Raw genomic sequence first — 26,346 nt, 5'->3', positions numbered from 1 at the left:
AAACAAGAATAACAAAGCAGATTTTGTGAATGTAAGGGGGAGGGGGGGGACAATAACCTAACCCCACAGGTGTGCATGAGTATGTATAATGTGGAAAGAAAAAATTAAGAATGTTCTCCAAGGACATGTTAAAAGCAGAAGTGAGTAAGAGCTGGCTAACATATGGGCTCACTTCTTTTTTTGTTTTTTTTTGTCTGTGGATTGCAGCCCTGGTAACAAGTACAGCTTGGGGAGTACAAATTGTACGTACAGGGTGTTCATGTGGAAAAGTGTAGAGCCAAAGCATCCTGACAAACCACATGTCCTGCTGGGTGAGTTAGGAGTCTCTCCTGAGATAAGGAGGGGTTCCAAATTCTCCGTGTAAGTGTGTGTAAATCTCCTCCTCTTCTCCCATTGTGAGCTTTTCTGGTGTTTTCATCTGCATTGGAATGAGAGTCCTGAGGTGCCTCCAAGCATTTGATTGTCCTCACAGTTGTTTGTGAGCTTTCCTCCCTGTGGTTTTTAATGGAGAGATCCTGAACTCTCTGCCAGTCTTGCCCGCAGCCACAGTGTAAAAGACAGGTGCTGGAGCGTGCCTGGTGTTAGTTTATAGTGGGAGAAAGTCTCATGGGTTCTGAGTCACCCGAAGGAGATCATCTTGCTTTGTTTTTCCGAAGCAACAACTCTGAGCATGTTGAATTTGAGATTTTTTGTTTGCTTTTTAACATTAGTATTGAGTTGAAAGTGTTCCTGCATTATGTCATCATATGATTCTGTTGGGTGGTTGTTGCTCTTTTAAGCAAGGACTCCAGGGAATTAGAGACTAAAACATAGAGCGCTGTGGTGAATCTATTCCTTAAAATTAGTATAGCCAGTAAAGATAAGATTGGATGCTGATTACTTAAAATTTGTCTCCCCCAGAGCCTCAGGCAAAGAACTGCAAAGTGTAATTTGTGTAGCAGGCTTTCTAATCTGCTAGGTTTCAGTAACATTGTAAAAATATTTTCCTAATGTAGATATGTATGACTAAGCTTAACTGCTGAATTTTTCTGAAAGGAAAATCCCTTTTGCCTCAACAGATTGTGAAAGTTATCTTAAGGATAAGGCCAAAATAGGTATTTCAGCTTGAACAACAGATCTTCTGGGGAAAAATCTTTGAGAGCCATGAAAAAGTTGCCACAAGCTCCTTAAATGTCTTCCAAAAACAAAAACCCAAGCTGAGATCTCAAGGGCTATTGCCTGCAGTCAGTGGGCCACGTGTCTTTATCACTGTTGGCCATACAGCACAAGTCTCTGGCCACCACGGATATGCACTGGATGTGCAGATGCTGGGCTTGCTCCATTGCTACGGGGAATTTATTGGCTCACTGTGCTGGATAGCCAAGTATAGGTAAAAACAAACTTCAGCGTACGCCAGGATTTTAGCAATTTACGAAAATGGCGTTATCTCTTGCTCAGAGTGGTTGTTTGTGCTTCACTGTGGGACTGCTTCTACTCTTATATGCTGCCAGGCCCCAGGGTTGGCAGAAGAAGGGACTCTATCAGTTGTTCTCTGGGCTGGAAACGTTGAGCTCATGGTAACCCCTTCCTCTCTGAAGCTGTGAAACAACCCTTGCTCAAGCTGTACCTGCGTAGGATAGGTAACTCAGACATGTACAAGACTAAAGGAGATGTTCTTGCAGCCACCAGTTTGCTAAGGGAAAAAACTTTGTACCCAGGCTTCCTTTACAGTTGATAGAAGAAACAGAGGAGCTAGTCCTGGAGTGAAGGAGAACATCTGCTCTGCCCCCTTAACATGTTAAATTTAATTCTTCAGAAGCAGGAAACAGTCATTGCAGTAGGCCACCTATATGGATTTGTAGGAATATGTATATAGGTTGCTCTGGAAGTAATGCCTGCTGCTGTTTTTTACCCAGAAACTACTACAGATACAGACAGTACAGTAATGCTATTTGATAGAGCTCTCAGCTATCAAAGAATATTTTTCAACAGTTACCACCACTAGCTGTATATTTTCATTGGCAATGAATAAGAGCCTGCATGCCATGGCATTGTTGGAGAAATGCACCATCCATTGCTTCACTGTGCTGGAATCCACTGTTTATTCTCCATCAGTGTTCAGCAAGCATCAATGAATGTGAGTGGGTATAGTTTTTTCTGCCCGGATGAATTCCATTCCTTACCTTTGCTTCACACTCACTTCCATGCCAGATGCCATTCTGTCAGACTGCCCCTCTGCTGCCATCTGTTGCACAGCAACAAAATATTATTGGGACTGTTCAGCCTCTACTGTCACACCACCAACATTTGCCTCTGACTTCACTGACCAACTTAAAATAGGCAGCATTAGTTTCAAAGCAGCCCTCGTACTTTGTCTGTCTCGTGCAGCATGTCAGCAGTGAGTGGCTGAAGTTCTGGAGTAGCCAGGTGTTCCTGTTAGTAGAAACAAGATGCAAGCTTGTATTCTATAGAAGGCCTACACAGTTGGAGGGCAAACATTCATTCTATTTTAAAAATGACTTTGCATAATCCCATTTTTTGCTTTATGGAGAGTCAACAATCTGAGTGTTATCCACAAAAAAAAAACAAAAAACCTCCCTCTGCAGGATTAAAAACTGCTGTCAGTTGTCTCAAGGCTTTGCCTAGAGTGAGTTAGCTTCATGTTACTGAAGCTCATAACACCGCAGTTGTACATCTGCTGAGGATCTTGTCCACAAGCATTTGCGATCAGCTGACGATGATATTTTCTAGAACAGGATATTTTGAATCTTGTTTGTATCACCGAAGGTAAAGACCTCAACAAAATCTGATCCTGCGCTTGCTTTAGAGCTGTTAAATGAATCTTATCTGTGAATGTGACCAGGGAGTTGGGCTTCTACACAACGGAGCTAATATTTTAGAGAAAGACACATCAGACAATGTAAACTGCCCTCACAAGAAAAGTTTACATGCCTAAGATGCCTAAACCTTTCAAATCTTTTGCCTTTCCATACATTGCCAACTTTCTCTGGGAGAATCAAGCTCCCTAAGCCATCCTTTCCAACTATAAAATATGCTTACACATCTAGCCAAGAGACAGACTGTAGAACTGCTGGCATGTCTCAAACTGATGTATCAGGTAATTATTAGTCACTGTAAACAATTCACAATCAGTGAAAAGATTGTTGTTTTAATTGCATGCCTGACAAATGAATACATTAAACTTTAATCTATTTCTAGCTGTTCCATTAGCAGTAGAAGAGGTCATGTTAAAGGCTTTATGAATTATTCTAAATCTTCTAATCCTGCAGTCTATGAAGAACTCCATTTTCAGTTCTTACCATACCCTGTTCTCTCTAGACCTGAGCCTTACACACCAAGGTGATTGTGTCTTATGGGGGAAAAAAGACACGTGCTAAACTTAGGATTGTTTTACCTTCATTCACTGCCATTCCCAGACACATTTTCTTCCTCCTTTGACTCATACTGCCTCTCAGTTGGAGTTTATGGAGCCTATGGTCCATGTCTAAATGCAGGCTGTATGTTGCTCATTGAAGCCTTCAATACCACTCAGACTTACACCTTAATCTGTTCTGTTTAAGCGTGTTTTCTTTCTGCAACATCTCTCTGGTTCACATCCTTGTTTAGTTTGCTCTGGAAAGCTGGTTCAATTCCCACAGCGCCTTATGGAAGCTAAAACCTAGTGCCAGGCAGGAGTTAAAATGCAGAGCTCTGGTTTGTATTGTATTCAGGACTATAACAACTAACTCACATAAGAAGCTTCATTAGAGACAGATGCCTCTGGGACTGTATTTTTGGTACTATGTATGTGCACAGACCTGTGCCTGCAGTGCTTTCCTTTGTCTCACCTTCTCATTGCATTTGCAAGGGTTTACGATACCCTTATTTTAGCACTAGTGGCTTATTTCTAAGATATTTATTATACAAGATTTTAACAAGTGGTAGTCCAGGTGGTGTTGCTCTGCAAAGTTAGTTCTCCCTACATACACAAGCCTATCAGATTTTTAAAATCTGTCCCTTTAGCAATATTGATGCAGTTTTCCCCAAGACAAATTAGTTGAAATGCCCTGATTATGAAATGATGTCATTCAAATCACAGCTGTTGTAAAATATAAATTGTAATCCAGCTTCTGTCATTGCACTCAACTAGCTTGCCATGGGGATGAAATACAGACATTATACATGAGATCATGTATTGTATGCTGTAAGGACATGTGGAGAGTGATGAGCAATGAAGAACCGTTACCTGGAGTCAGTATCAACAGGTACTCCCAGGCCAAACTTCTACTATGGAGATTTAACACTTGCTTGCATGTATTTGTCTGCAATTTCAGACTGCTTTCATTCTCTTTTCCCTCCTGTAAATTTAATAATTTTTCTTTTAATATATTTTCTAATATTAAGGGGACAGAAATGTGTCTATGATATTTCTTAACTTGCTGGCAATTTGACTTCACAGCTGGTGTCCTTGGTAGCATCACTTGATATAGGTTACTTGTAAAGTTATATCTTGGAAACATCTTTTACGTCTAACAAACAGAAAAGTCGTAACTATATTTCTAATATGCACATATACATGTATGTCTGTACCTTATGAGGAAGAGAACAAAGCAGTTCAGTAGGAAGGGATCTTTAAAGACCACTCAGTTCAATACCTGATCTCTTCAGATGCAAGTGAAAGTTAAAGCAGGCTATTGAAGGTATTATCCAGATCTTGAACGCTGACAGGCCTGGGGCATCAGCCACCTCTTTAAGAGACCTGTTGCAGTGTTTGACCACTCTCATGGTAAATGCATGTTTCCCTCTGTCCAATCTGAAAGTCCCCCAATGCAGCTTTGTGCTGTTCATTTAATCCTAATGCACGTATTCAAAACTTCTTGAATTATTTGTTGCATTTAGGGAGAGTTTAGGCTGTATGTCGTCTTTTTTCGTTTGTTTCTCTTATAAAATGATTTTTTTTTTCTATTTTTATCCCAACTCTCTTAAGTAGGCAGCATGGTGAGGTGCTAGCTGGTAAGAAGTGAGTGCCAGATCTTATGACTAAGATGGGCTGTTAGCATAACTTAGAAACATGAGAAGAAAGTGCTTAAAAGGGAAAGAAAGAGGAATGTGCATTTCTGCCTTCAAAAGCTCCAATTCAAAGCTCTGCATGACTAACTAAAGTGGTTCTTCTAGACTGCTACACTTTAGCTTAAGCCCCAGAGGCTGGAAAGCCTTGCAAGTTGGAGAATTTACTTGATTCTTTTCATACTGATTTGTGAATATGAAAAGCCAAAATTTGCTTGCATTTGCCTCTAAACCTGCAGGTATTGGATTTGCTCTCTAGGAATGAATGGCCCAGCTTTTCACAAGAACCAAATGAATTCTGAGCAGTGACTTCAGTATTCAGCTCCCTTTACCTGTGCTCTAACTCCTGGTGCCCGTGTCTATTGCTACACATTATAGCTTTAAAAAGTGACTCAAAGCTAATAAAAATAGGAGTAGTTTCCATGAAGTGGTGCTCTCTTGCTTTTCCAATGAACAGACCCAAAAGTACTTTGGCTCGTGTTAGATAACCCAGTGAAACAGAAAAGACTTTTTCTTTGATCCATAGAGGTTGAACTGCAATGTAAACCAGATGGGAAAATCCCAAAGGATAATTTTCCCTTCTTTTGACCATTGAGGGCCATCAATCCAACCACATGAGCTCAGAGAGCCTTTGAACAGCTATGGCATGTTTACAAAATGAGTTGGACTGAACATTTTATTGTTTGAACACAGTGGCTGCATGGAAATAATTTAATGATATACTTATCATATATTCTAAAGAAACTGAACTGTATAAAAAACCTTTCACTCTAACATGAATCTGAGACAGAGTGGCTAGGGCCAGGAAATTAGGAAATTTGTGGAATTCGTAGCTAAACATGCTTTATTTTTGTCTGCCTAAGCAGTACAGGCAGCTCAGCACTTCAGTGTCAGCTGTACTTCATAATTTTGTCATACCTTACAGCAAACAATTTTATTAAAATATGTATTAAATTAATCCCAGTTTTACTGAAACAGTTTCAAAAGAACGTAAAACAAATTGTAAACTGGAATGGAACAATCCTGAAACAAAAGAAGCTTGTCACAGGCTGTTTATCAGACACGTGTTCCACCTTTAGTTTTTATGGGCTGAGCAGGTTTCATATAGATACATCTATGCTATGTACTGATATGTACTGATATGAAAATGTACTGATAGCAAACAAAAACAATAACAATATGCAAATAGTCTATGTAGGTGCTTACATTGGCTAATGAGTATGTCTAGAGAAATAAGTATTATTTTAACCAGTTTCATTTAAGACTGATGCATGCTAACCTTCACTTTCTCCTGGATGCTCTGGTTGTCCTGATACTTTCATTATATTAATGTTAAATCTGTAATGATATTCTCATTAATTAATCATTAATTTCCAGTCAAAAGTGGAGTGCAAAGCCTCAGATTGTATTGATTGTATCTAGGTTCTCTCACAGTTCCCCTCCACCTCATCAGACACCAGCATCCCAAAATCAGTTCCTAAAGAGACATGCAGATTGGCAAATCAGGGAGACCTATAATGAAAGATTAGGAAAGATAGTTTTATTGAAAATGTTTGTATAAGGGGATACTTGCTTGAAAGCTGTTGATGCTCAATCTGTGTCTGCTCTGCCTGTCTGGTCATGCCTGTAACTTCTATCACCTGATTGAAGATTTAACCAGTAAAGGCATTAGTTTTTCTACTACCAACAGTAGGATTTCTGCTGGTCTCAGTAGTGATAGGCAAAGTGACCTCTGTTTGAGAGACTGTGAATTTTTTGCTGCTGGCACTCTACAGTTTTAAATGGACTTTCTGTGATGGTGGCCTGAATTGTGCTGGAGAAGATTCAGAGTGTAATGAAGATACTTTGGTTCAATCAAACATTTTCTATGGCACAGCTGTTTGTTGATAGTGCATAGGCCTCAGGTCTTGAAGAGGTGACCACAGGCAGGCAAATGTATTCATGGAAACTGCCACTCTCGGCACTCCAGCATCTTGACCGCTGCCTTTGTGGGAAGAGGAAATACCTTCACTTTGATAAAGTTTTCTAATTCAAATTCTGCAGCAAGTTTGTGCGCCTGGAATGGCTGCTTCATGCCCTGCTATTAAATTTGTTAGTGCAAGGAGAGCTGCATTCTCACATACAAGCACATTAGATAGCTCTTCTGATATTTACTTTGGAGACTTGTTTGATTATGTGAGCACAGTCATTTTTAATGCTGTCGCTCTTCTTGTTAGTGCATTGTGGAGAGCACTGCAAAATAAAATGTGACCTTTTTCAATAAGAAATGAGACTGTCCTGCCTAGATACTAACAGGCATTTAAAAAAGCAGTCTGTATTCCAGTAAACTCTGTTCTGCTTAAGTAGATGTAAATAACTCTCTAGCAGGTGGCTTGGCTATCCAGTACAGCCAGTATTTGCATAGCTATTTTGAGCTAAGTTACTGCTTCGTGACTGCTCTTGTCCTTACAAGTGAGTTACAGTTTTAAAGATGCTGCATGAGATTTCAAGACTTGTTAAATTGTGCCAACCAACTGGTTTATTAGCTTGAATAAACTGCTGATAAACTTGTTCACCCCTTTGGAGCACAAAAGCTAGAAACTGAAAAGGGGAAGCTTTCCAAAGAAAAACAAGGGTAAAGCTTAGAGCTTAAAAAATAAGTTTAGGCCTGTGTTTGTTGTTGTATAGGACAATTTCAGTTACTGTTCTTGAAATTGTTGCCATAAGACTGAATCATAAATTGGAAAGGGCTTTGTCCTAGTGCTAAATTAAAAATAAAATCTATACTTTTTTTTTTAACCTTGCCATAGGTTTTCCATGCTGAGATTACATGGAGAAACTTGATTTGTTGGTTTTTCTCTTGCAAAATCAGGTATTCCTTGGACTGGTGTGAAGAAAAGCGGCGGTTCCACTGGTCTTGAAGAACAATGCAAAGCTTTTAAAGTGACCTGCCAAAGAGAGAAAAGAGGAGACGTATGCTGTATGAACAAAACAGGTAAGATTGCTCATACTTCCTCATTTCTTTTTTCTAGAAAATATTTCATTCTCTTATACTTTCATTCATTGTTTCTGACCTGAATCACACGAATGCTGTTGCAGCTTAAGTTTAGTTCTCAGCAGGCTTCATCATGGGATCATCATAGAATGGCCTGGGTTGAAAAGAACCACAATGAAATGATCACAATGGCTTATGAAAGCCATGATCAGATGCTGGTTTTCAGATTTGTGAGAAAGATTTTTGTTAGCTTTTCTCTTTGAGGTGATAAAGTAATAGTGTATGATGAATCATGGGAGTCCCAGCTATATTGCAACTCAGTTTAGGAAGCCTTAAAGATAAATCACCACATCTTTGCTACTTTCATTCTGTTGACATTGAGTCCTTAATCTGCAGTTGATTTCTTACTCTTCCCATTTGCTGCAGCAGATAACGAATTCAGTGGGCAATCATAAGGGTTCAACTCAATGAAGGATAGTGGCCACTGAAAGCTCCTCTGTTACACTTCAGTTTGCTCACTTGTTTGGATAAGGATGAAGGCATTGATGTATGGTAGAAGGATGTGGATTCTGCTTCCATCTATGTCATCAAACAGCTGTGTGTTTTGGGGATGGTTATTTCTCTCCACGTGCTGCCGATTTGTTGCCTACAAAGTGAGAAGCTGGGCTTCACTCTCCTTTGGGGACTACACTGAAACACAGGCATCAGTTTCTGTATGAGATGCACTGATTTCTACTTTGCATTTTTTAACGTGATAATTTTAAGAATATTACTTTTTAAGAGAAAAATATATAGAGGAAAGGAAGGTAAAGGTAGGTTATACTTTACAGCAGCCATTCAAGTATCTGCTCTTCAGGTTTTACCTCCAGCTCACTATAACTACCTATAAAAACCTGTGTAATTTGAAATTTTTGTTTATTTCTAAACAACTGAAATATATGCTCCTAATGTATATGTAGCTATGGCCCATCTCAGAGTATTTATGTACTTACAACTAGTTGTGCTTTTGACGGATTATAGTATATTTGTGGGAAAGATCTTTCATCCAGAGAAACTGTTGTGATTCAAATTGTGGTCTTTCTCCTACAAAGGATGTTGTTCTTCCTCCTCACCTCCTTCTGAAACTTCAGGGTTTGACCTCTTGAGCAGCAAGATCCACATCTAAGACCCTGTCAAGTAATAAATATGTAAGAGTGTTGTTAAGTACTTTGTGAGGTAGCTCAATTTAACTAGCAGCTTCTAGTAGAGTCACTAAGGCAGAGTCAGTACGTAGAATGAATTTAGCAATGGTGAAGATAATAAGCTTAAAGATCAGACATCCAAAACCATTTAGTGATGGGAAAGTGAGGCCAAGCTGTGGCTCGGTTGACTAATTCTTTCTCTCCCTGAAGTCCTAGAAAAAATAGAGTTGGATTTGGGAACCTCTTTTTTTCCCTCTCTGAAGATACATTTATGATGCAGGTTCAACAGAGAGAAAATACTTATGCCCCTGATACTTTTAAGACATTAATCATATTGCTGAATATCATGTGTTTTTCATACTCATAACTCTTCTATTGCATACCTGACCTTTTTTATTCTTCAAGCAACAGCAAATAGGGAGCTTTTATTTTTCACCTATGTTCTTTGGTTCCTGGATTCTCACACAAGTTTGTTAACAGATCTAAATAAAGAAATAAATAAATAGCCACTACTTAGATGTATTTTATTTCTGTTTCTCTTGGTCTTCTCTCCTTTCTCAAGATTGAGAGATATTTAAATCACCACTCTTTTTTTTTTTTTCCCTGATGTTAATGTGCATGTTGTGACTTTGTGACTTTGGTCTTTCTTCTGGCAAGTTAGCAGGAGAGGGATTTTAGAACACTTGCTTGAGTGTTAATTGTCCTTCACAAATTAGCCAAGGTCACTGACTTTTGAATCTGTGCAATCTGCAGAAACAAGTGCAGAGCCGGGAGTAAAAACAAAAGCAAAATATTCTCTTGGCATGATAATTGTCTAATATACAAGCAGGTGTAATACTTGGAGTGTATGTCAATGATGTAACCTATTAGATATAAAAGAAGGTTACAAAATGGATAAAGAATTGACTCCCTTAGGGAAAATCACATCTTTCTTCAGTCTTACATTACTTGCCTCTCAACTTTCAAGCGTCTTGCTCTGTCCTGTATCTTATTTTAATAGGATTGCAAATTAAAGGCCTAGACTTCGACCTGAATTGTGATGTTGTTAGTGTTAGTCAAATACAAAACAAAAACAAAGCTATATCTGTAGTGAAAGCTGAGAGGGAAGAAAAATGTATACAAGAGGATGTCCCAGTGTGTGTGTATACAAGCCTAACAGTCCAGTCTGTGTTGTTAAAAATCAGTGCAGTTACTGAATATAGACCCACGTGTTCGGGTGTTCAAACAGTTTTCCCAGGAGATTTCTTCCTTGTCCTTGTTTTGAAAGAGAACGTTGTGGAAAGAAAATTTTTCATAGTGTTGTTTTAAAAGATGCTTGTCTAATCTTAGATGATAGCTGAAAGTGTGTATTTCTTTCTGTCTATGATGAGTGCTGTTGTGATTTTGAGGTATGAGCAAAGAGGAGAACTTAGCTTAAGAAGAAAGTTACAAGATGCTGGGGAAAAAAAAAAAAGAAACTCTAATTCAGCACCTTAGTTCATTCCTGGTCACAAATAAAGGAAGCAGGTGATGTGAAATATTGACCACTAAATTAAATACATGTGAACATGTGTATGCATTAAAAATGTTTATACATATTTATAATGTTATTTTTGCACATGCTTTAGTAATTCAAGTATGTAATTAAAAGCTGTGCATAGGGCTCTCTAAGATCTAAGCAACTTAGATCTCATTTTCAAAAATAACATTGGTGCTCATGAGCTTTTATTTCCTTGAATGTTAATGGAGCATACAGCCCTAGATGTTTGGAGCATTCCCATTTGCAGAGGGAATTTATTCACACTTGTTTAAATGCTATTTAAAAATGAGTGATGTATCACAGCGTGCATGAAGAAGCAACCTGACGAACATTTTTTACTTGAGGATTTTTTCTGTCTCAACATCTCCACATCTATCACATGCATAAGACAACCTGAACTTGGCAGAGCAGGGAGCTTCATCTCCTCCACCCACCTCTTAGGCTGGAGGCAGATGAGATGCTGGGAGCTGTGGGTTTCCTGAAGCCTGATGAAAATGCTGCAGCTGCATGACAGGGACACCTTTGGTGTATGTCCTTTGTCAGGTCAAAAGGATTCAGGAAATATTTCAGAGGCACTTCAAGCCAGAGTTTATTTCCCTGTTTCTGCTGTGTTGGCTCAGTCACCAAGCCACCAGCTTGTTTCAAAGCCCTTGGAGGAGAGCTGCCTGGTGCTTTCTGTTCCTTTTCTCAACCAAACTATAATCAGCTTACAGTTTCCATTTACTTCCATTGAATAGTATGAAGGGCATGTCTCTTCATCAACTTGTAGTAGAAATTTGGTTTCGAAAACATGGATGCTACGTTCCTTGACAGATCATCTACTAGTCACTAAGTGGTTCATTTAGGAAATGAGAGCATGGAAACCCTGCCTAAGAATATCTGCTGTCGCTTGGCTTTCCAACAAAACTTTATGCCCTGTCAGTGGCACAGTGGCATCCCACAGAAAGTGGGATGAGAGACAGCCCCAGAAAGCTATGCAGAGGACTCATACAGTCTGTTCTGAAGAGCACCATGCCTGGGATACATGTGGCAGGAGCTTGTGCTTCAACCAGCTGCTTGTTACCTCAGCTGCTGAGTAGCTGATAACTGGTCAAACTCAGCTGTGCAGGCAGGAGGAGCAGGTGTTGGTACCTTGCTTAGCAAATTCACAGGGCCAAGTCAAAAAGAACCAGCAATGACACCATGCGACACACCTTTCTAATGTCACTTGATTTTCTACCAAATTCCGACTTGCTGCCCTAAACCTTCATGGTGATCTTCACAAGTGGGTGAGGAAGGCTGCTTCTGTCATTAACTTTTGTTCTGAGAAGCATCTGGTCTACTGGGGATATTTCTTAACCAAACTCGGGCAGGGAAAGTTCATGGCAGATTTCAGCCCTTTAACATTCAATGTCTGAGAGAGTTGCAGGCAACTAGAAACAGCAGGTATGATCGAAAGTATTAGTCTGCTGTAACAACGGATGGAGCAGTAGCAACAGCTATAATTATAATTCTAAGTGACAAAACAGAAAGGAAAACTGCATTCCAAGGGATTTAAAATAATTGTTTCAAACCCTGGCCAGATTGTCCCCTCCCATGTTAAAACACTCAGGAGAAGGGGATTTCTGCTTGGAAACAGCTACGTAGGGATCTGCAGACTTCTCCCAGAGTGACTCATTTCAGAGGCACCATCTCTTTTTCCCTTTCCAAAGGGAGAAGTTTTTCCCTTTCAAGTGGGTGCACAGATACATGAGCTAAATTGTCTCAGGCCCTGCTCTAAGGTTCCTTCTAATCCATTTCTTCAGTCCTCCCAGTTATACTGTTTTCTTTGGAAGTACCCTTCTAGCTATCTTGGTTTGTTGGGAACAGTATCCTGAATGGAAAAAGGAGAGAGATGGAAACTATGCAGCCTCAAGCCCCTGGGGCTTCTCCCCCTTCCTAGCATGGGTTATACAAAGAGGAAAAGGAGTAAAAGAAGGGTGAAAAACAGATCTGGCTTGGATGAAAGGAAGCATCTGTGTAGTGTGAAGAATACTGACACCTGGCTGCTTGTTTGCTGTTTTCTTAATATATTACAACTGCCTTTCTGCGGTTGCTAGAAAACTAAATAAAAGCAATACTATGCTATATTCATTTTTTTCTTTTTATGATATCATATTTTTAATATAACATTTGGCAGCATGTGCTGAGAAGCAGAGATTTTCACCAAAAAGTGGGACGTCAGAAGAAAGTCTGTTTTTCCCCAAAGTGGCATGTTGTTTCATGACCTCTCACAGATGTTTCATGAATTTGCCATCCTGAGCTACAAAATTGCTTTTGTGAGGATGTAGAAATAGCTCTGCACTTGCAGAGCTGTTGGTGACATGACTCATAGTCCCACCACATAGACCTGGCTTAGTGCAATATCTGGATAGGGGAAGGGATATATTTTTTTGCAGTCTGTTATGGTAACACAGGAGAGAAATCGCACTAACTTTTGCTTTCTCCCCTCCAACCAGGTGATAAAAGTCTTAGATATATTCATAAGAAATAAGAGTGATGACCTGTAGTGAGGATTTATTACTTTACCAGTTACTTGAGTTTCTCCCTCGGGATTATACCAAAGGCAATTAGGAGGTTTTCTTCATGTTCACAGAGTCCAGGCAAAAACAGGTAACAGAAAACAAAGTTCGAAACGAGTGACAACACTACAGAAGAATCTGAACCCACAACTGGAAATCCCTTCAGCACTGACCTCTTCCATCAGTTACTGAGGCGTTCTCATAGAATTGTCTAGTTTATCAAGAAAACGTAGTCCGGCATTTATTACCTAACAAATGCTTATTATTTTTATTACCTAGTGAGTGTTTTTCAGATAGATGTCCAAGAAAATGAGAGGAAACATGCCTTTAAGCACTCGCTGAAATTCAGCTTGGACGTTATGGAGCTACCTCTAACATTTCCTAACAGACAGCAGCAGCCCTTTATAAGCCAGCTATTGGAGATACTTATAAGTACCTCTCCCAGCTGCCCAGATTGCAGGACAGGACAGAAGAGAAATAAGTTGAGTACAAGGCTCAAGAGTGGAGGATAGTCCTTGGAGGCTCGAGCCAAACACCACGTTAATCAGTCCTCAGGGCCTGAAGGCCAGTGTGGGTGCAGTGACAGTACAGGGAGTAGAAGACCAGTCTTCCTCATGGGGCAAGCTAACAGCCTTGCTGTGACAGTCACAACTTTTCAGTCATACTTGGGAGCAAGGTTGCTCTGTTGTTGACAGCTCCACCATCTTCCCAAATGTGTGCTGATACATCACCCCTGGGTGCCTTCTGTCTCTCCTTTTCTCTCAGCCTACTTTTTGGGGAGCGCTGGGGTCTGGTGCTCATTGATGTCCCCAGAAAATACTGCAAGAGCCCTAATGACCCTTTGTAGCTACCCTCTGTGGTTTTGTTGTTTTAAGCTAAGAAGGTGGGTTAACACCAATTGATGTTCCAAGTAAGATGAAGTGTTGTATTCTTCCTGAAAGCAAGGGATGATTTTGATGTTGCTGGATATTTAATAAAAACTTGTTCTGTGAGAGCAGGAACTGAGCCACAAACCAATAAGTATGCTGTAAATGTTCAGTGACTCTCAGGAGCTGGAGGAGAGAAGGGAAGGGGTTGTTTCACAAGGAGATCAGCAGCAGCCATAACTCTGCTGTGAGCATAGAGCGTGTGCTCTGGGGTTTTCCAGGACACATCCTCTCCATGGCATTTTAGAGATACACCAGGTGTTTCTCTTGATGTTTGTTCGCAAAAAAACAGTGGGAAAAGCTGGCCTGAAAGAGTGTTTTCCTTTTTTGCCTCACTGCTCCGTGCCAGCTCTGAGCTAAGGCACTTCTCTCCACCTTTGTGAAGGGAACTTGTCTGTGCCTCCTAGAGGAGGTGGTGGTGTGACACAGCTGGGTGAGACAAGGAGTATAACTGGAGAAAGTCACTGAAAGAGTTCCTGATTTCTCTGAGCAATTCCATGCTTGGAACCTATGCAGGGGTAGGTGGTCCATAACTTCACGTGAGTGCTGTGAAGAGAGGATTTATAACTGCTATTGCTGTCTGCTGACCCCAGGCACTAGCTCAACTCTTGATAGCCAAATTAAAGCTGGACTAGAAAGTTTTCTGCCTCCCTGGCCACTAGTAATGGCCCACATATGTTCAATTGCCAGTAATCCATGCTGCATGGTTGGTGGCTTGTTGCTCTTGCTTTGATAGCCAAGCACATCATGTATTTTACAGTCCATTTACAGTCTCCAAGGTAACTAATGCTGATTCATGCCTTTCCACTGTGTAACCTAGTCTTGTGTTGTCAAAATACCAGGTCAGCTCCCAGGATCTTGTTAGGATCAGGTGTAAAGCACTATCAGCTCATGACAGTGCACATCTCTCACTTGCCTTTAGGACATTCCTAGAGGAAAAAGAATAAACTTTCTTCATAACCCATCCCCCAGGTTTTTTGAACATTTTCTGATGGAGACAATAGAGCAAGGAAAGCAATGGACATAGGAATGCCAGTAACAGCTGCCAGGGTCTCAGTTGTGCAGTATAATCTCTCTGATATAGATAATTAGCAGGAATTAGAGTGCAGCATGATGTCTTCTGGGAGTGAGGCCTCTTGGTAGCAGATCCTGTTCTTCCTTGCTTCCCACCTTGCTGCTTGGAGCTGCTTGTGCAGCAGCCACAGCATATGACTGAGTCTCAGGCTGGGGGACTTGGATAGAGGATGTCTGGAGTTTTTGGGGGTTTTTTTGGCTTGTTTTTTCTTTTTTTTTTTTTGGCTGCTTTGCTGTGCTGCATTCCTGTAGCAGCACAGCCACAAACACATGGGCAGCACTGTGCTTGAAAGAACATTTAATCCAACCCAACTCAGATAAATCCCTATGGCTTTCCCCCTTGACAGTTAGTACTGCTGTATGACTAGACAGTTAAGAATACATAAAAAAACATCAGGCAAGATGCAAGAACTGCCATGGTAGGCCGAACAAAAGTCTTCCCGTAGCAAGAAAAGCAAATCCACCAAAAGGCACATGGCAATATTTCTCCTGTACGTGCTCCCAGCCTGCTGTCCATCATCTGCTTAGGGACACCCTGGTCCCTTCAGGCCACAGCTTGCACCTTTTGGTACTTCTTTGGTTGCACATAATGTTGTCATTACAGCTAACTGGGAGTCTGCAAGTATGGATGAGCATTTTGCTGTGTTTATCAATATAAAGACTGTGGAAGGCTGCTTTGCCCATGAGTTTGGCATGCAGGTGCCGTTCTGTGCAGAAGGGAAAAGATGAGAAGAGTAGAATTTTAGCAGAAAAAAATAGAAAAGTTGCAGGGAAAGAAACAGAAAAGAATGTATCATTAATTTTACATCTGTCCCTACTTACGGATTACACTCTTGTGTTGACTGGCTTTCTCAGATTCAACAATAAAATGTAACACGTGGATTATTTTTAACTCCAGCCTGGTAAATGTCAACTATTCACTGCTCCCACTGCATTAGCAGATAGGTTGCCAGGCTGAAGTGAATTAATTAACTGCCAACAGTAAAAACGTTTACAGGGATGGAGGGAATTAAGACATCCCATAGTGCAAGCAAATGCCCTGGCATTACCCCAGTAGAAAGTTAATCAACGGGGCCATGAACTCCTGAACCACCCTGCGTCCCCTGAACTTGACTTTTCTGACTGCAAACTGAAAGAAGCCTCCAAGTGAGCAGGCTGAAAACATCTGCTGCACAACAACCACTTTTCCTTGCACATGCAGCTGCCTCCATTTTCCCAGTTGCCAGGCTTAAATGAATGAGCTGTAAGTGCAGCCACCTTGTAGGTACATGCCCTTCATGACTGGAAAACTAGGGGAATGCCACCAAACTGGATATAGGTCAGCAAACAAGGATGGGTGAAGCTTTATGACACTGAGTCTTTTGCCATAGTATATCTTCATGCTCAAGAGCATCCTGCAAGTCAAAATTGGCCGGAAATACGACCCTTTTCATGGACTGTTTTCTGTTAACGTGCTTTCTTAATTAGGTTGTAAAGAAAACTGAACAATTTCTTCCTTCCTGCTCATATGCTTCTCCTTAGAGCCACCTTCTTCTTATCATCCCTCCTCCATAACAAAAAAACATTCCTCGTTTTGCTCACAAAGTTGTTTCCAGAAAGCAGCACTTCCAAGGAGGATGACAGGATACTGTGTCTCTGCTCCCATATTTCAGATGCCAAAACTGAACTATCAGCTGAGTCCTTTCAAGCAATAACATTCCAGTGCAGAGTGGCATTTGCCCTTTTTCCTGCACTCAGTGCTGCCAGCAGTGCAATGACAGGCCAGCACTCCCAGAAACAGTGGTTTAATCAGTGTCTTGACTCAGGTAGGATCGTGCCAATTGTGGGTCATTTTCCCTGCCTTGCTGTCCCTTGTTTGGTTGTTGCTAAAGATTTTTCTGCTAGCTACACAATGTGTTGCCATGATTTGTTTTTCTTAAGGCAAAAATGCCCCTAAAAATTCTGGCACAGAAATAAGGTCTTTTAGCTGCCACGGGTGGGCTGAATAGTTCAGAGTTGGGTCCTCTCAACCAGGTCTGCTTAAAAATAAATTGTTGAGGTTCAGTTTTCCTCTAGGGGCATCCATTCCTGTTCAGATAGAAAACTGGGCCAGAAAGAAAACCTGTAATTTGGGCTGTAAGTATAAATCTAAAAGAAAAGAGGATAGTTGGGCAAACAGAAGATAAGCCTTTCTTACTAGGTGGAGGAAAATCTCCTGAATGATGGATTATGGGGCTCTGTTTGACTGGAGGTATCACTCCTGACTTAGAGAACTTGGATCTGAAGGCACGTAGTCCAAAGGCAGGCTGAAAGGTGCTGAGATCTGTGATTAGAGTGGTTCAAAACTTCCTACCTGCAAGAAAAATCTTGAATATGATTGCACATAGAGGGGATTAGCCTGTTGATGTCTCAGTTCATCTCCAGTTTTTTGGCTGGAATAGACAAAATCCTAAAGTTCCAATAAATAGCTTCAGTCACAGCCTTACAGCTGAGGGTCGAGTCGTGAAGATGGGAGGACACAGCAGGTGTGATGCACCGTGTGTTTTTCTCCATTTGAAAGGCATTATTGAAGGCTTAGGTGGTGCTGCAGACTCCATGTCTAAGTTCAGAAGCTTCTATAACCTGCTATATGCTGCTCTAAAACGTTCTCCTCCAGAATCTGCACATCTTGTTAGGTCTGGTGTTCCCTTTTAAACATAAATGTTCCTCTAGTGTAGGATCTTTCTGACAGGTTCTTTCAGCTAATAAGTCAGAAGTTAAGGAAAATTGATTATGTGTTTGTATTTCATATGTAAGGTCTGTTCCTACTAAAAAAATATTTTTATGTAATAAAATATATAGAAATAAATGGTATGGTTGTGGTGCAGGGAAATTCTTAGGTCAGGAAAAGAAATTACTCATTCAGTTTTCAGGGGGTCTATATGAAGACACGGTCTTTTCTGGATACAAAGTGGTAATGTGGACTGTTCATTCAAATTGAAAATGGTTAACTTGCCAACAGATTTTGATTAGCCAAAATTTTATGCTTGGAAATTTACATCATTTCTTAATCCTGTTCCATAAAACTATACGGCCATACGTAAGTGTTTAACATCACATTTATAGGAATTTGATCCAGTTTAACACATAGTAAATTAGTTTCATGAAGGTTCCTTGCTTTATGCTGTGCTGTCTGTTCCTAATACTCCGCTGCATGACATTCCACTCTGCCCATATGTTCCATCCTTGAGATATAAAGATATAAATTCAAGATGAGGAGATTGGGACCACCCTGGAATATGTTTTTTTTTTTTTTTTCCTGAGCAAGAATCCTGTATTTCAGTTTCCAATAAATCAAGAAAAAAGATAAGTGTTCATTTGCAGATGATACTGGATGTGGACCTGCATGGATTTACTGCAGGAGTCTTTTCATTTGTTTGGGGTTACAAGGCTGACGTTGTGTTTCAGGCTCAAGTCAAAGAGAAGAGCAAGGCGTTTGTTTTAACATGGAATTCCAATCAGTAAGAAGTACAGACAAGTCACCCAGGTGATCAAAGTCTGTTTTTAACCAGCTGACTTACAGAGTTAGTATTAATTTTTTTTTGTTTGGGTCAGATATGAAAGGATTTAATCCCCATATAACTAATCCTCCCAAGAGCTAATTTAAATGGAGACAGATCTGTCAATTACAGCACTGCTCTACTACTCGGTAGGATTTTTGAATTACTGAGGCTTAATTTAGCCTGAAAATTTGTTACATTACTCTGTTACTATTTCAAATAAAATGGAAGCGAGTGATGGAATTGAGGAAGGAGAAGCTTAGGGTTTTTCTCATTAATGCAGGATCCCTTTGACTTAAATTCTGTTTAAAAAGCTTGCTTGCATTTGTAAATCTTGGTGTCATTTCTATATTTTTTGGTCAAATACTACAAAAAATGCAAATTCAAGGCAAACAAAACAATTTTTGAATTTGTCAGTTTATAGAATGAGCTTTCTGAGCTGCTGAAGAAGTCTAGATGCTTAGTGCTAGCATTTCCTCATTAAATCCATTTGTTGTTTTGAAACAAGTTTTTTCACACCCGAGGAACATATTGAAGCATCTACCAACTCCTTCACTCTCAAAATGAAATATTTAATGCAAGACTGAACAAAACCTTATGTTTGACCCAAGACAAAATAAGATGACTATTAATTACTATGTAAAAAAAATCAATATTTTAGAATTCAGATTACTCTAAAATAGTGCATTTGATTTGAGGTGAGCCCAAACCGTCTGTTACGTGCATAGCTCTTCTCTGCGTGTCTGAGAAACCAAACAGCATGACAAGATCTTGTCAATTCAGCAGTGAAACAGAATCAAAGGTTGCAGAGAACACTCTAATTCAACAACGTTCAAAAATGTTCTCCATACATCTAGGTTTGGTTAAAATTCATCATTTTTGAGTCCTGTTCCACACAACGGTTCTGTCAGATTCCACAGTGACAGTGCAGCAGTGTTTTAATAGCACTGGAGAAGACAATGACATAAGCAGCCTTCTTAAATTGCCAGAAGTTGTGCATTCACTAATAAATATAGCTCAGTCTTGGCTGATTAAACGTGGAGGTAGTTTATCCAATTGAAATGCTCACACTTCTGCCAAGATACAAACACGTATAGTTTTCACTGAGTTGATCCAAAGTATAAGACATGCTAACATGGGGATCTGCTTGATTCGGGATGTTTCTCAACTCCAGCCCCTGCTTGCTCTCCTAGTTTGCTGCCACTAAACATAAGGACACATTCAGAAGAGAAAAACAGGATTCAAAGCTGCTTTCTCGGGTTCTTTCTTAACCTATTGGTGTATCAAGCTTTCTGCCTCTATGTTGTCTTCTGCATCACACATTTTAGCATTCATGTTCTCTGAGAAAAAAAGAACTTCTTCCTCCTACAGTTCATTTTTCCTTGGTCAGTTCCTCAGCTCCACATTGGACACTTACCAAATTCTCTTTTAACAAGGTGTTTGGGTTCTTACAGCTTTCAGGAAGCACTGGAAGGGATCCTTTCTTTTATTGTGGCCAGTCAGACAGGGTGTTTGCACTTCCCTGCCCCTGAGAGACTGGAGGCTGTCAGCCCCTCTCTGTGTCAGTTCCCTTCTCCTTCCAAAATCAGCCATGGGTGCCTCATTAACACTCAAAGATTGCGAAAACATTCCTAAGGCATTGCTCAGTCATAGGGATGTTTGTCCTCCCACCCTGTGGCTGTGTAGCAGAGAGGGAACCATAACACATGAGGCACGCAGTTCTCTGGTGTGGCACAGGCTTCCCAGGGCAGTGGTGCAGTCACTGTTCCTGGAGGTGTTCAAGAACTGTGCAGATGTGGCACTGAGGGACACAGTTAGTGAGCGTGGTGCGAATGGACGAGGTGATCTTTGTGGTCTTTTCCAATCTTGACACCTCTGAATCTGTGAGGACAAATTGCTGGAGACATCAGGAGGTTTTTGCTGCTTAAAGGAGGTGGCAGCTAGCACAAGTGGACCAGGAGGGATGTATTTACTGCCTTATCATTCCAGTATCCCTTAGTGCAAAACCCTGTTCTGATCAAGTGCTGCTAGTTGTGTGTAAAAACAACAAATTCATTGCGTGAGGCTTTCTTCCCCTATTCCTCCCTCTTATTTATTTGTCTTCTCTGAAGTTTAATGCACTGTAGCCAGTTTAATAAAATATGACAGTAAGGATATCAACTCGCCTGTGCTATAATTCATTGGTTTCACTTAGCACTAGAAACTTCCTGTAACTGCTAGACAGATAAAGGACAGAGTGGCTCGGGAGCCAAAGACATAGCTTTTATTATTCAGTTATTTTTTAAGCTTTTTTTTGCCTGAGATAATTGCTGAAAATAGCACTGCTGGTGAAAGCAGTCCTAACATTTATTTCAAAGTGAATCGTCAAGAATAAAGGGCCTTGTTATATGAGAATTAACAAAGTTGTTTTTCTGTATTTTGTTCTGTGTCCTCTAAGAGCATTCAGAACATTTAGGGACGGAGGTAAGAAAAGCTGGGAACATTACTTTTCCTTTAATCCTTAGATCCCCCAGCTGACTCTACACTTTGTTTTCATGCTGAAGGGGAAAAAGTATTTTCCTGGCAGTTTTAGAATGATTTTTCCATTAATCTTTTCTCTTGGAGCCAAGATACATTTTTTTCACACAGATCTGATGTGACATAATACTGTACCTGGAATTTCACACTGAACAGAGTGGAAAAACGTTCTCACCACAGCAAGCACTCAAAAACCTCCTGCAAAACCAAGCAGCCAAAAGAGCAATTTAGAAAGGGGACAGGAAGGTATATGGGGCATAGACGTTTCCCAGCGGGAGGAAAGCTCTGAAACATCATGCTATTTCTTAAAGCCTTTCAAAGATAAACTGATAGAATATGTTATGTAGTGGCACAGGCCAACAATTATCTTTCTGGGAAGTTATCTCAGCAGTTTGAAATCCTATTAATTAAAAACGAAAAATGAAAAGCAAAAAAGCGCATGGGGTAGAATCTCTAAAGTGTAAGTGCAAGGAGCAATAAAAGTGTTTTAGATTAATGCAATTCAAAGCAGAATAGAAACTGCTTCTGAAATTAAATACATGTGTACATAATCTTGGATTTATGAAAGATTTCATCGGATAGAATCCACCCATCTTCCTATTTTTGGCTTATCAGTGCTTTCTTTCAACATTTAAAGTGTTCTCTTCAAAGCCCAATGCTGGAACATCTCCAGGCAGTTTAATTGTCCAGATGTGGAGTGGATTTCCTAAACATTTGCAGCATGGGGAAGACATGATGGCTTTTGCTTGGAAGCCAATGAAAAGAAGTATTTTCAAATTCTGACTTGGTTTTCAAAAGGACTCACTAGAACGTGTCTTGAAAAATTCCCAGGAAAATACATCAGCCTTGACATATGTCTAATCATGATTCTGCTGCTGAATTCTGTAGATTTGTCTGCAGCAGCCTGGGGCCTTCATGAGACACAGCCATTTCTGAGTACCTGTTTTTTGCCTGTGGTGAAGTGCAGCAAATGAAGCATTCAAGGAACTTTAGAGTACTATATGGCTGCATTACTCCTTAAGCCTGGTAGAAGTCTATCCTGTGCTTTCGGGGTACTAGAAATGCAAAACTAATACTGGAATGGGCAACAGATTCAACAAAAAAAAGTCCAAAACCAAAAACAAAATGTGAAAAATGGAAAACAAAAACAGAATGTCAGATATTTTTGGGACACAAGGAAGTTTTTCAGTTGCAATGAGCCAACGCTTGTGGTTGCCTAAAGTGTGGTTACCCAAACTCAATTTTGTCCTCCATGGCAGCCACATCTGTTGTCTCCCCAGAGTAAGCTAGATATAGCATGCTTCTTGCTCTCTCGATGTGTTGCAGTATTGCTGCAGTATCACATGCTGTAGGAATGGACCAGAAATAGTATTTCTTATTTCTTTGGCAGTGCTCTGCAGGCATCCATCCTACCAGCAAGACGTATTTTGCAGAGAGCAGTATTGGCTAAAATAGCATTACAATCTTCTAATCTGATCTTTTGGATCAGTTTAAATTTTCAACATTGCCTTAGATCAGCTCTCAAAATAACAGTGGACAGCCTTAGTAGACCATCTCCGTGTTTATTCCTGGCACGTGCATAGCATCATCGCCCAGCATGGGGCCCACTGAGGGAAGCAGCAGTTTCCTACATATTAGGAATGAAAATGCTTTTATTACATTAAAAATTCAAATAAATCTCACCCCCTTTGCTTTGCACCGTGGGCTCCGTGCGGGCTTACTGTGCTTTATTCACATGACTCCCTACTGAACTACTTCTGAGAATTGTAAATGCAAAAATAAATACAAAAGTTACATGCAAGGGTAAACCTGCCTTTGTTTGAAATCCATTCCCAGATCTGTGGCTGGCTAAACCTTGCCCAGATGTTATTGTGTAGTTATGGATTTTGGATGTTCTTTTTGCTGAAAGCAGCAAAGCCAACATACACTCCTTCTGTAAAAGATCCACTAAGGGAAAAAAACAACTGTGTACTGCAGCTGAATACAAGTCAAAACAGAGGTGGGAGCCTCTTTTGGCAGTACCCATCAGGCTGTCCTCACAGTTTCGGAGAGGGTAGGAAAAGAACAGGGAATTTATGCAACGCTGCAGCCCAAAATAGGGCCATAGCATGCCAAAATAGAAGGAAGTGAGACAGACATTCCTCAGTATTTGTTTTCTTCTCTTCCCTTCATATCTCTCCTCTCTCCTTAAATCTCTCATTTTTCCTTTTCCTTTCAGCTTTTCATCTCCTTCAGTTTAATTTTATTTTCCATTTGGGGAGAAAGAAGGTGATTATGCTTTGTTCTCTGGAAGAGCTGTCACTCTGCCGCAGGGCATAGAGAGCAACATGATTGTCGTGGTAGGGGCTGTTATAAGGGTAATTATAGGCTGTTTGGTTTCATAAGGACCTTTTAGCTAAGCTATAAAGCAGAGATTGTGTCTACTTATGATCATTAAAAATCCTTCACTGTGACCAATTACCCTGGTCAAACGTCAGTACTTATTTTCTGTGATAATGTTGTACATCTTTATGTATGGCTAATATGAGAGCATCTTAAAGTCTATTTGACTTCAAAAATGTCAACAATGCAGTGGTCGATGACAAAGTATTCAGTATATATAATATTTCTGTTAAAAATAGTGCCATGTGATCTTTGTTTGCATTAGCAACCCTATAGCAAATGTGCTCCCGTGCTGGGAGTGTGTAGCAGTCAGGAACAGGCACCCAAAAAAGGAAAGGCCTTTTTCTCCCATTCCCACTTCCCTTTGCTGCTGCTCACTTCCTTCTCTAGCCAGATTCCTTCCAGAATTTTTTCCAGATCCTCTTGTTAGTTACCATTTCCATAACTGAATCCCGCTCTGTGTCATAGCTGTGATGTGGAATGAAGCAACACTTTCCACCCAGCATGTATGACCACCCCACTTTGGCCACGAGCATGCCCTCTCTTCTTCTTCCCTCTTGCTACTTCTGACAGCATCCCTTGGCAGCTCCTATACATTTATCCTTCCAAGGTGAATTAATGCAGATAATTAGCGTGGTGGAAGTGGTACAGTGAGCTATTAATTTAGTGGATCGTTTTACTGCCCTGTTCAATTTGTCTAGTGGCTGCAATCTGCTTTGACATTCTTTTTCCACACAAAAGCAACAGCCTTAATGCTAAGGCAGTTTACACTGGATTTAGTTCATAGCTACTGTTACCAGCAGGTCTGGGGTTTTTCATATTTGCTGCCATGGCACTTCATTGTAGTAAAAAAAGTTTATTTAGTCCAAAGTTCACAAGTGTATCTTGAAATCATGTATGCAAGGTTTTATTTGATGCTAATGTTATAACTGTGTAAGAAGCCAGGCCAGCAAGACTGCAGGAGAAAAAAATGAGAGGTTTGAGTCAATGAAATTAGTGTAGAGTGCCCTTTCCTGAACAAATTATTTCACAATTTGGAAAGAAAATACTGCCCACCTTGGGAAGACTAGTGCCATTCTCCCTCTCTCTCTTTCTTTTCTCTTTGACTGCTTTATTTTTTAATAAAAAAGGAGGTCAGTTGGTGGATTATGCCCAGCTGGGAATCTCAAAACAGCCTTTTCAGCAAGCATCCTCCAATGAGTTCCCCATACAGGACTTCCAAAAAAATTGTTGTACCTTCTAAATATCTAAATATGTCTAAACTCCTGGAAATACCATTCACCATGGCTCTTTTCTGTATCCAACCCTGTGTATTTAAAATTTTTGTTTGTTAAGGATCTTTTCTGTAAAGCTGTTGTATCTCAGTACCTGTGTCTGAAGAAGCCCATTCCATAAGAGCAAGGGCAGCTCTGACACCATGTCTCCCAACTTATGGGAATGGGAAAAGAGACCCCATGTGCTGTACTGCCATCATGGAGGTACCACGATATGCAGGGGATGCAGCCATGTGGCAAACCCTGTGTGGGCTACAGCCAGTCCCACTTCTGGACAGCCTGCAAGGCTGGTACGCTTTCAAGATTATCTGCTGACTAATGCCAAAGCTATTCATCAGGCAGATAAGAGATGTCTATGTGCTGGTCCATATGAAGATCAGATAACCTCCATGGCAACCACTTTTTCAGCGCTTTTATGTATGTATCACCTGTGAGGCAACTGATATGTGCAATGTCAAGCCTTCTTAAAAAGCCTCCTCATCATTTGTGTTATCAGTGTAAGCCCTCACTGTGAGAATTTTCCAGGCCGAGTGCTTCTGAACACATTTGAACACATGGCCCACCACCCCAGTAAGAGTCCATCCCAAAGGCCTCTGTGGCCTGTTTCACTGGGTGTCTGCTCCCACATCTCTCATGGCATCAGCTATGCAAAATATATAGATTCCATATACACAGCAAGGTGTGACTGTTCAAGTAATGATACTGCATACTTTCAGAGTGTGAACTTATTTCCACAATCTCTTGTATGCTAGCTTGGGTTAGGTTGAATATAATTGGCTGTGTCATTTGCTTATACAGATTTATAATGGGGAAGTACTGTCCAACACCAGACTGGTGGGAGTTAGGCACTTTGACATCTCAGATCTGGAACACTGAGGGTGTAGCGTAGTTTTAATAGGAGGCAATTTACATAGCACCATCTTGAATACATGTGGCTTGATGCCAGAGAGGTTCACTCACCCCATAGCCATCAACTAACAATGCAAGAAAGGATTTAGCATCTCCCCAGCACCAGGGAGCCAGTCCGTGGGCTTCTCTGGTGGCTAGACTGCGCAGCTTTTATGCAGCTGGACAGACACTGTTCTGCTGCTCCCCTCTGCTGTTCGGCACAGAAAACAACACAGTTCAAGCCTGGCATTTTCCCTACTCTCCAGAATATTTTCTCATTAGCTGCTTCTTTCTTTGGAGCAGTCCTGGGAGGGACTGGGAAGGGTAAGGAAGGATGCCTTGCTGCAATGGAAGGTGTTGTGCTTGGCAGCTGGCCGAAAATGTAAAAGGAAATGATGCTGATTTCCCATGCATGGTAATTCTCCTTTCTGACCCTTTTAAAGATAGGGAAGAAAAAAGGTAATTTGCTGGAAAAGCATAATAAATGTGACACAAAAATAGAATTGT

The 26,346-nt window shown here is 40.6% G+C and overlaps 1 long non-coding RNA gene across 2 annotated transcripts in view; it reads left to right on the top strand.

The window, feature by feature from the left end:
* The window catches only part of LOC125696482 (uncharacterized), a 46,470-nt gene extending 37,468 nt beyond the window's left edge, over window positions 1–9,002 (top strand). For both annotated transcript variants that reach the window (XR_007378356.1, XR_007378355.1), the window contains exons 2-3: window positions 7,898–8,020; window positions 8,450–9,002. This is a non-coding gene — a long non-coding RNA (uncharacterized LOC125696482). The remainder of the gene's footprint in view (window positions 1–7,897; window positions 8,021–8,449) is intronic.
* The last annotated feature ends 17,344 nt before the right edge of the window (window positions 9,003–26,346 follow it).

The sequence above is a fragment of the Lagopus muta genome, chromosome 7 (genome assembly GCF_023343835.1).
Source record: "Lagopus muta isolate bLagMut1 chromosome 7, bLagMut1 primary, whole genome shotgun sequence".
Taxonomy (NCBI): Eukaryota; Metazoa; Chordata; class Aves; order Galliformes; family Phasianidae; genus Lagopus; species Lagopus muta.
Note: the sequence above shows the minus strand (reverse complement) of the source record. Positions and strands in the feature narration are given on the sequence as shown.